We start from the raw sequence: 6,594 nt of genomic DNA, 5'->3' as shown, positions 1-6,594 counted from the left end.
CGGGCTCCGGCGCGCTCTAATGGGGGACCCGAGGGCGCGTCTCCGCAAAGACTTGACACAAGAGCCAAGTGAGACCCGGGAGAAGGTCAAAGGCACGTAAGGGACCCGTCCTGCCGTGCCCGCCGCCCCTCAGGGCCCATGATAGCGGCCCCCGCCTCCATCGTGTCCCGTAACCCTGTCCATCATTTCCCTGGTTGAACCTGTTATTGTAGTGTCTCTGGCAGAATGGAACGCGTGTTGGCTTAACATCCAAACTTAATATAGTCGTTCCCAAGAATAACCAAACTACCCTTACTCTGACACCAACAGCTAAGCAAGTATGGAGCATGCCTTGGACAGTAACACCAGGAATTTGGAAAATTGTGCCATACATAAGACAAGAGGTAGGATGACAACAAATGTCATTTAACCCATCTTGGTCTCCTAACTGGGCTGAATTGTTGGTGCAAATTAGTGTGTCTACAATTCCAACCTCATTGTTTGTGGACCCTCTGACTTTGGTTGTTCTTTCGACCACAAGCGTTGACAAATCTTGGGTGCTTCCTACCCCTTCAGGGTGGGTCGTCACACCGTGCCTGGGGGTGTTGCTGTCGCAGGGGGTGTCACACTGTCCTGACTGCCCCACACACCTGTCTGGCCATTCCTGGCTTGTCACCACATCCTGCCTGTGCCACGACCCGAGCCCTGTGGGGAAGTGACAGGGAAGGGGACCGTGGGACTGTGTAACCCTGCTGCTCTGGGGTGGGAGAGGGGACAGAGGATGTCAGCTTGTGCCCCCACAGTGTGGGATGGCCAACACTTCACATCTAGTGTGTGGATCTTTTACTGGGGCTATGATGTTCACACAGGTGGTGTGGAGGCTGCTGGCAAAGCCAAACCCATAAGCAGCTGAGCTGGGTATTCCTGGATGACCACGGGAGTCCACAACCATACAATGGCATGGTAGGACCCCACTGCATAGATTTCCACCTATGACGAAGTCCTGGAGCTCCTTCTCAGCTCTTCAAAGGTTTTGCTAGGAGGCTGGCAAGCCCACTGGCACATCAAGACGCCCATGGAGTGAGAAATTTGGACATCTGCTGGCTCCTAGCAGGTGAGAGCCTAGAAGCAAATATACTTCAGGCCAGCAAGAGGGTTTTGCCTTGGAGCTGTCTAGTACCTGTTCCCTGTGGAAAAGTTCAGAAGCCACTATGCTAATTCCTGTGCTTCCAAGTGGGAAGAGAGACAGCTGCCCTACCATGCCATGGCAGCTACTAAGCACATGAGAGGAGGTGGGGAGGCAGATTTCACAAGCCAGCAAGGCTGAATTGCTGTCAGAGGGCATACATTTAGGATGTAGTTCCCTCTCTCAGTTCAAAGAGACTGTGCATATCGACACTGGTCACACCACAGCCCTAAAGGGGGGAAAGGAAACCAGCCTTTCATAGCATGGAAAAGTCCTGCTAGCTCCCTCTTCCTTAACATGCCCTGACATTTATTGCAATTTGTCCTATGTCCTTGGAGTATCTTTCTGGCTCCCTATTGCCTACTGTGGGTGACCTGCTCCCTTTCCTGTCTTTGGTGACTGCCCTGTCTTCAGTGATAATTCAAACCCAGAGTATTCAGCAATTGGAGATGATCCTTCCAAAAATACAGGCTATGAAAATTTGCTGAAGTTCAGGCAGAGATTTACCATGACAAATGACCCACGTGGGTTATGGTCTTCCCCATTGTGGCCAGCACACTGCCACCATCACAGCTTGTGACTGTGTGAACCTGCACCACCAGAATTTCAGGAAAAGTTTGTTTGCATTCCAAGTGGGATTCTGAGCAGGCACAAGGTCTTGCAGGGCTCGGATCTTAAGGTTTGTCTGGTCAGACTGCATAAACTGATGAAAACACCCAGAGGCATAACAGGACATCCTTCTAATCTCTATCAGTAACTTGCAGGAAGTGAATTTAAAATGTCAGTGTCTAACCTTTGATAGTTTTTGTTTGGATACACGTGCCATAGAGAAATCCATGCTTGTTGCTGTGTCAAACTGTCACAAGGTTCTGGGAATTATGGTTTTTTGAAAGATAACAAATTTTGTGAGATTTACAATAAAATTGTCAGAGTTGGTAATGTTGCAATTGTTTTTAAAATAAAAGTAATTGAAGTCCATGAAGCTAAGAGTATATGTATAGAATCATGGAATCATATATGTGTCTTAGCTTTCGGCCCCAGACGTGGTCTGCAATCCAAGAGGTGGAACTTAAGAAAAGGATTCTCTTAGAAAATGTGAATATTGTCCATTCCTACCAAACCTCTTGTCCTATTGCTCAATAACAGTGTGTTTTTGCTAAGGGTGAGGAGAAACTCATGAAGGAAACCAGACCTGCTGCTGCAGCAAAAATAAAATCCCTCTTCTGTGAAGATTTATACATATGCTTAGTTTTATCCAGGCTATCAACTGTAGTGAGTGGAACTACTCACAGTGGATATGGAGTTTGAAATGTGCACCAGCCTGTACAGGACTGGGACCTGGCACTGCACAGGAAAAAAAATGTAGTCAGTAGTTCTTAAATTTCTGCTGTTCAACACTAAAACATCAGAGTCATCACATTTGGGAGAAACATGCATACATTTGAGAAAGAACTGAGGGATGTCTTTGAAAACAAAGGACAGCTGAGATGTATGCTTGGGAGACGCTGTTTAAAAGCAACTAGAATTGTTCGTCTTTTGTTGGAAGCTGAGCACAGCATAATGTGATTTGTGATTACAATTCTTTGTGTCTGTGAAGTGACTGAAGAGACAGGCTAACTCTGAAACATCACTGGACTTCAAAATTCATTGAAAAGGAACTGGGACAGAGAATGGATGTTCCTGATTTTCAGACTAAAGCATACTACCTTTCTAGTTATTTCTGAAGCAACATGAAATGTCACAGTTTTTCATTTTGTCCTAAAGAGAAAGATCTTGGCAGTGTTTTTTAAAGAAACTTTTTCTATGGTTTCATTAATAAAAACACTTGCTCTTTTTCTCTTTGATCTCAATAGTACAGAAGGGAAACAGGCAGGAAACACCAGTTTTCTCTAGGTATTGCAGTACAAGTCTTACCACACACCTGTTTCATTGTTAGAGGTATATGATTTTCCAATTGTAATATCAAATTTGTGAAAGGTTAGTGCAAAACCCTTGCACTGACTCTACAACTACTGGAGCTTTAGCTGGAATGAAACCAGAGAAGATGATGCTGTCCTGCATGAATTCTGTTCTCCCAGCCCTATCCTCCAATAAATACCAAACCACTTGAAATGGAGAAACTGCTTTTCATCCAATGGCATGTCTAGAATCAATTGGTAAACCTGCTGCTCCATGACAAGCCTCCTGATGTTGCTCTTGCTCATGGTGTCCAAAAGCTCTCCCATGGCAGCAGTCAAGCTGGTAATCTGCTGGCCATTGTGCCAAAGCTCATTTAAGGTCTGTGTGTGGCTTGTGCGGGGGCAAGCACTTCGCTCTGTGCTCACCCACCCCAGCGACTGCTGCTGTTTCTTTTGTTATGCCATTATTGCCTCCTCATATATTACCTTTATTTCCAAATAAGGCTTGTATTTTTACAGTATGTTCCTGTAGGGCCCATCTCCACAGGGCAGAGGCTTGACTGACATCAGTTAATGATAACCAAAAGCAACAGGGCTTTCAGCTTCACTCTAGAGGTCATGAATTCTTCCTTGACAGAAAGGATAATGTACCATGAATAAATTATGTCATTTATCTTTGGCATTTCCAGCATTTGGTCTTGAATGATGTGTTCTTAAAGAAGTCTTCTGAGGGATGCTTTAAATAATGAAAGAACAGATGCCTCAACAAATTAAATGCCATATTTTTAAGCACTAGGTAATGAAGTATCTGAAAATGTTATTCTCTGTTGCAGAAATCCTCTGTGCTTTTCTAAGAAATAGCATTTTGCAATAGTTCTGTAATCCTGTAGAACTGCATGCAAAAGGAACATTTTGGAAGTGATTTAAAAAAAAATTATTTTCCTAGTTAAAAATATGATGTTAAAAAAAAACCAAAAAACATAAAAGAAGACACAAAGCAACAGAGTAGAAGTGCTACATGAGCCCTCTCAGTGTGATATTAAACCTTTCCTTGAACTTGTTCTCCTTACAAAGCTCTTCTCACTACCTGTGGCCAGGCAGGGAACGTGGGGTGAGTCTCCAGCCAGCTGTGCTGACATGCTGAGGGCAGATATATCCCATGACTGCATCCACTGAGTGCTTCCCAAGCTCCCTGTGTGATGGGGGCTGCAAAGTGCTCTGTGCCTCTGAAACCCTGATGTGCTGATACCACACTGCAGCCAAGCCCCTGAGTGGTAGCTTGATCATCTTGGGGTTTTGCCATTTTAAATTTGTTCTCTTAGTCAGAGAAACAGATCCAAGAAAGGATTTCATTTTTTCAGACACTGGTGTGCTGGAGCTGACCTGCTCTTCTGGTACTAGAGGGATCTCCAAACTGGAAGCTGTGGCAGCCAGCATGAGCAATTGAGGCCAGCTCAGCAACCAGGTGAGTTAGTCAGGGACCAGCGTCACTCTCATGCAGATTCAGAGCTCCCACACAGCTCAGAAGATGGGTTGACCTTGCTTCACGTGTGCCTGCAAAAATAGTGGGGACAGACATTTTGCGCCACACCCTCACTGCTACGTTCCTGAGCAGCTTTCAGGCCAAGTGAAGAGCAGAGAACACATTTTTCCCACAAACTTTAAACTCTGTGGAAGAAGAGCATTTGGTCTTCTTCTGTAAGAGCTGCCTACCCAAGGACCATAGCAGTTCTTTCCAGTTAGGATAATGACTACCATTTCAGCCTCACAGGATGTTGATTCAGCAGGGTCATTATGCCTTTTTCCTCCTGTTGACTTCTTGTTAGAACAGTGAACAGCAGGCACTCAGATGTGGAGAGAGGGTGGAGGAGGAAGGATAAACAGCTTTGGTCTAGTCCAGAATAAAAATAACTATATGAAAAACTAGACAGGTAGAGAGAGGGTAAGAGAAGAAAAGCAGCTACCAAGCAGTATATAGAGTGCACTTCACATTTAATTTTGTTCCAACTAAGAAAATGACTGTGAACTTAATAATAATTTCATTATTAACCTCTTAATTATATACGGATTTGCCCTGGCAAAATGCGCTGAGAATTCTTTTCTGGACACACAGAGGCCTCCAAAGCTCAATGTACAGCGTATCAGGTGATGAAACCCAAACAGAGTTAGTTGCTTTTGTTGACTTGTTTTCTGGCAGTGAGCTTTGTCCTTCCTCTCTCTCGTTTATTGCCACAGCTACAAGGGATAAGCAGAATGAGTTTCTGGAAATTGTTTCCAACCACAGCTTAGGTCTTTTTATCAGGCTCCTGGTACCTGACTTGAAATGTTTAGAATTCAGCCAGCAGTTACACAGGACCTTTTCTTCATGTGTTCCCATGGAAAAGTCATGTAGACATCTATGGTTTATAATGCATCCAAGGAGAATATGCTTATATCATAGATCCCAGCTGTGCTTTAAAAAAAAGAAAAATATACATGCATGAATGCCATTCAGCTGGTTGCCAGGAAATTGTGCTGATAAAGAGAAACTATGGGGAGTACAAACAAAATGTGCAGTGTAGAAAGTCCAGCTGAAGATAGAAATTTACTGCTTAGAAAAGGCTTGTGTCCACTAAGGATTGATAGTTTCTGTAATAAGACAAAATGTGCACAGATGTACTTAGAAATCCCAGGCTCAGCTATACTCACTTTTTTTCTGAATTAGAAGAATGTCCCCTAAAATAAAGGAAAAAATTACAAATCCATTTAAATTTTGACTCTGCTATGGTAACAGGTGAACTAGTCTGCTTATGTCTCACTCCTGTATTTCAAGGGATCAACAAAACCCATGCCCTCAATTAAAACTATTTTTAACATAATTAGCGAAGTGCACACAAGTGTCCATTCAGCTGTCAAAGCAAGGCTGTGTTCTGACTCACCTGGTGCCTGAGGCACGTGGGCCTCCAGTGTGCAGTGAGGTGTGCTTCCAAGCCTGCTGTGGCGTGGCAGATGTGATTGATAAAAAAATTATGTGCCAGCTGACTGAAGCCTGGAGGAATGGCTGCTCTACTTCCCACAGCCACCTTGGGCAGCATGTGTGGTGAACGGCCCTCAGGAGAGCCTCACCACCTCCTGAGTGCTGCAGGGGCAGACAGGCCTGGCAGGGCACTGCAGGGGCCAGTGGCTCCTCAAGAGCAAGGCCACAGTCCCCACTACTTCTGTTCCAGTCTCCACTAGTTCAACGCTAGTTGTGTGAACACCTATCCCCACTAGCTGTGATCTGGCCCACACATTTGTGCATTAGCCAGCTTGTGGAGGGAGATAAATGGTGTTACAACCCTATTAAATTTCCACCAGAAGCAGGACCTGTCTTTGCTGTCCATTTTTCAGGGATTAGAATTCTATGCGGTAGCTGCTGAATGTAAACGTGTTGTGCTTCCTGCTGGCTACGTGGAGGTTATGAGGGAGGACATACATCAAGTACTGAGGCAAAACTCAGCCTGGACACTGCCTGGGGCCAGTGAACTCGCCACCATCACGGCTTTGGCTGGT

The 6,594-nt window shown here is 44.8% G+C and overlaps 1 long non-coding RNA gene across 4 annotated transcripts in view; it reads left to right on the top strand.

The window, feature by feature from the left end:
• Positions 1 to 6: 6 nt before the first annotated feature.
• The window catches only part of LOC108448528, a 25,705-nt gene continuing 19,117 nt past the window's right edge, over positions 7 to 6,594 (top strand). For 2 of the 4 annotated variants that reach the window (XR_001864424.1, XR_001864426.1), the window contains exons 1-3: positions 7 to 383; positions 849 to 1,093; positions 4,425 to 4,528. This is a non-coding gene — a long non-coding RNA (uncharacterized LOC108448528). Of the gene's footprint in view, positions 384 to 848; positions 3,002 to 4,424; positions 5,808 to 6,594 lie in introns of those variants that run through there. The other 2 variants (XR_001864425.1, XR_001864423.1) reach the window with 2 other exon arrangements.

This window comes from Corvus brachyrhynchos, unplaced genomic scaffold, assembly GCF_000691975.1.
Source record: "Corvus brachyrhynchos isolate BGI_N302 unplaced genomic scaffold, ASM69197v1 scaffold115, whole genome shotgun sequence".
NCBI lineage: Eukaryota > Metazoa > Chordata > Aves > Passeriformes > Corvidae > Corvus > Corvus brachyrhynchos.
Note: the sequence above shows the minus strand (reverse complement) of the source record. Positions and strands in the feature narration are given on the sequence as shown.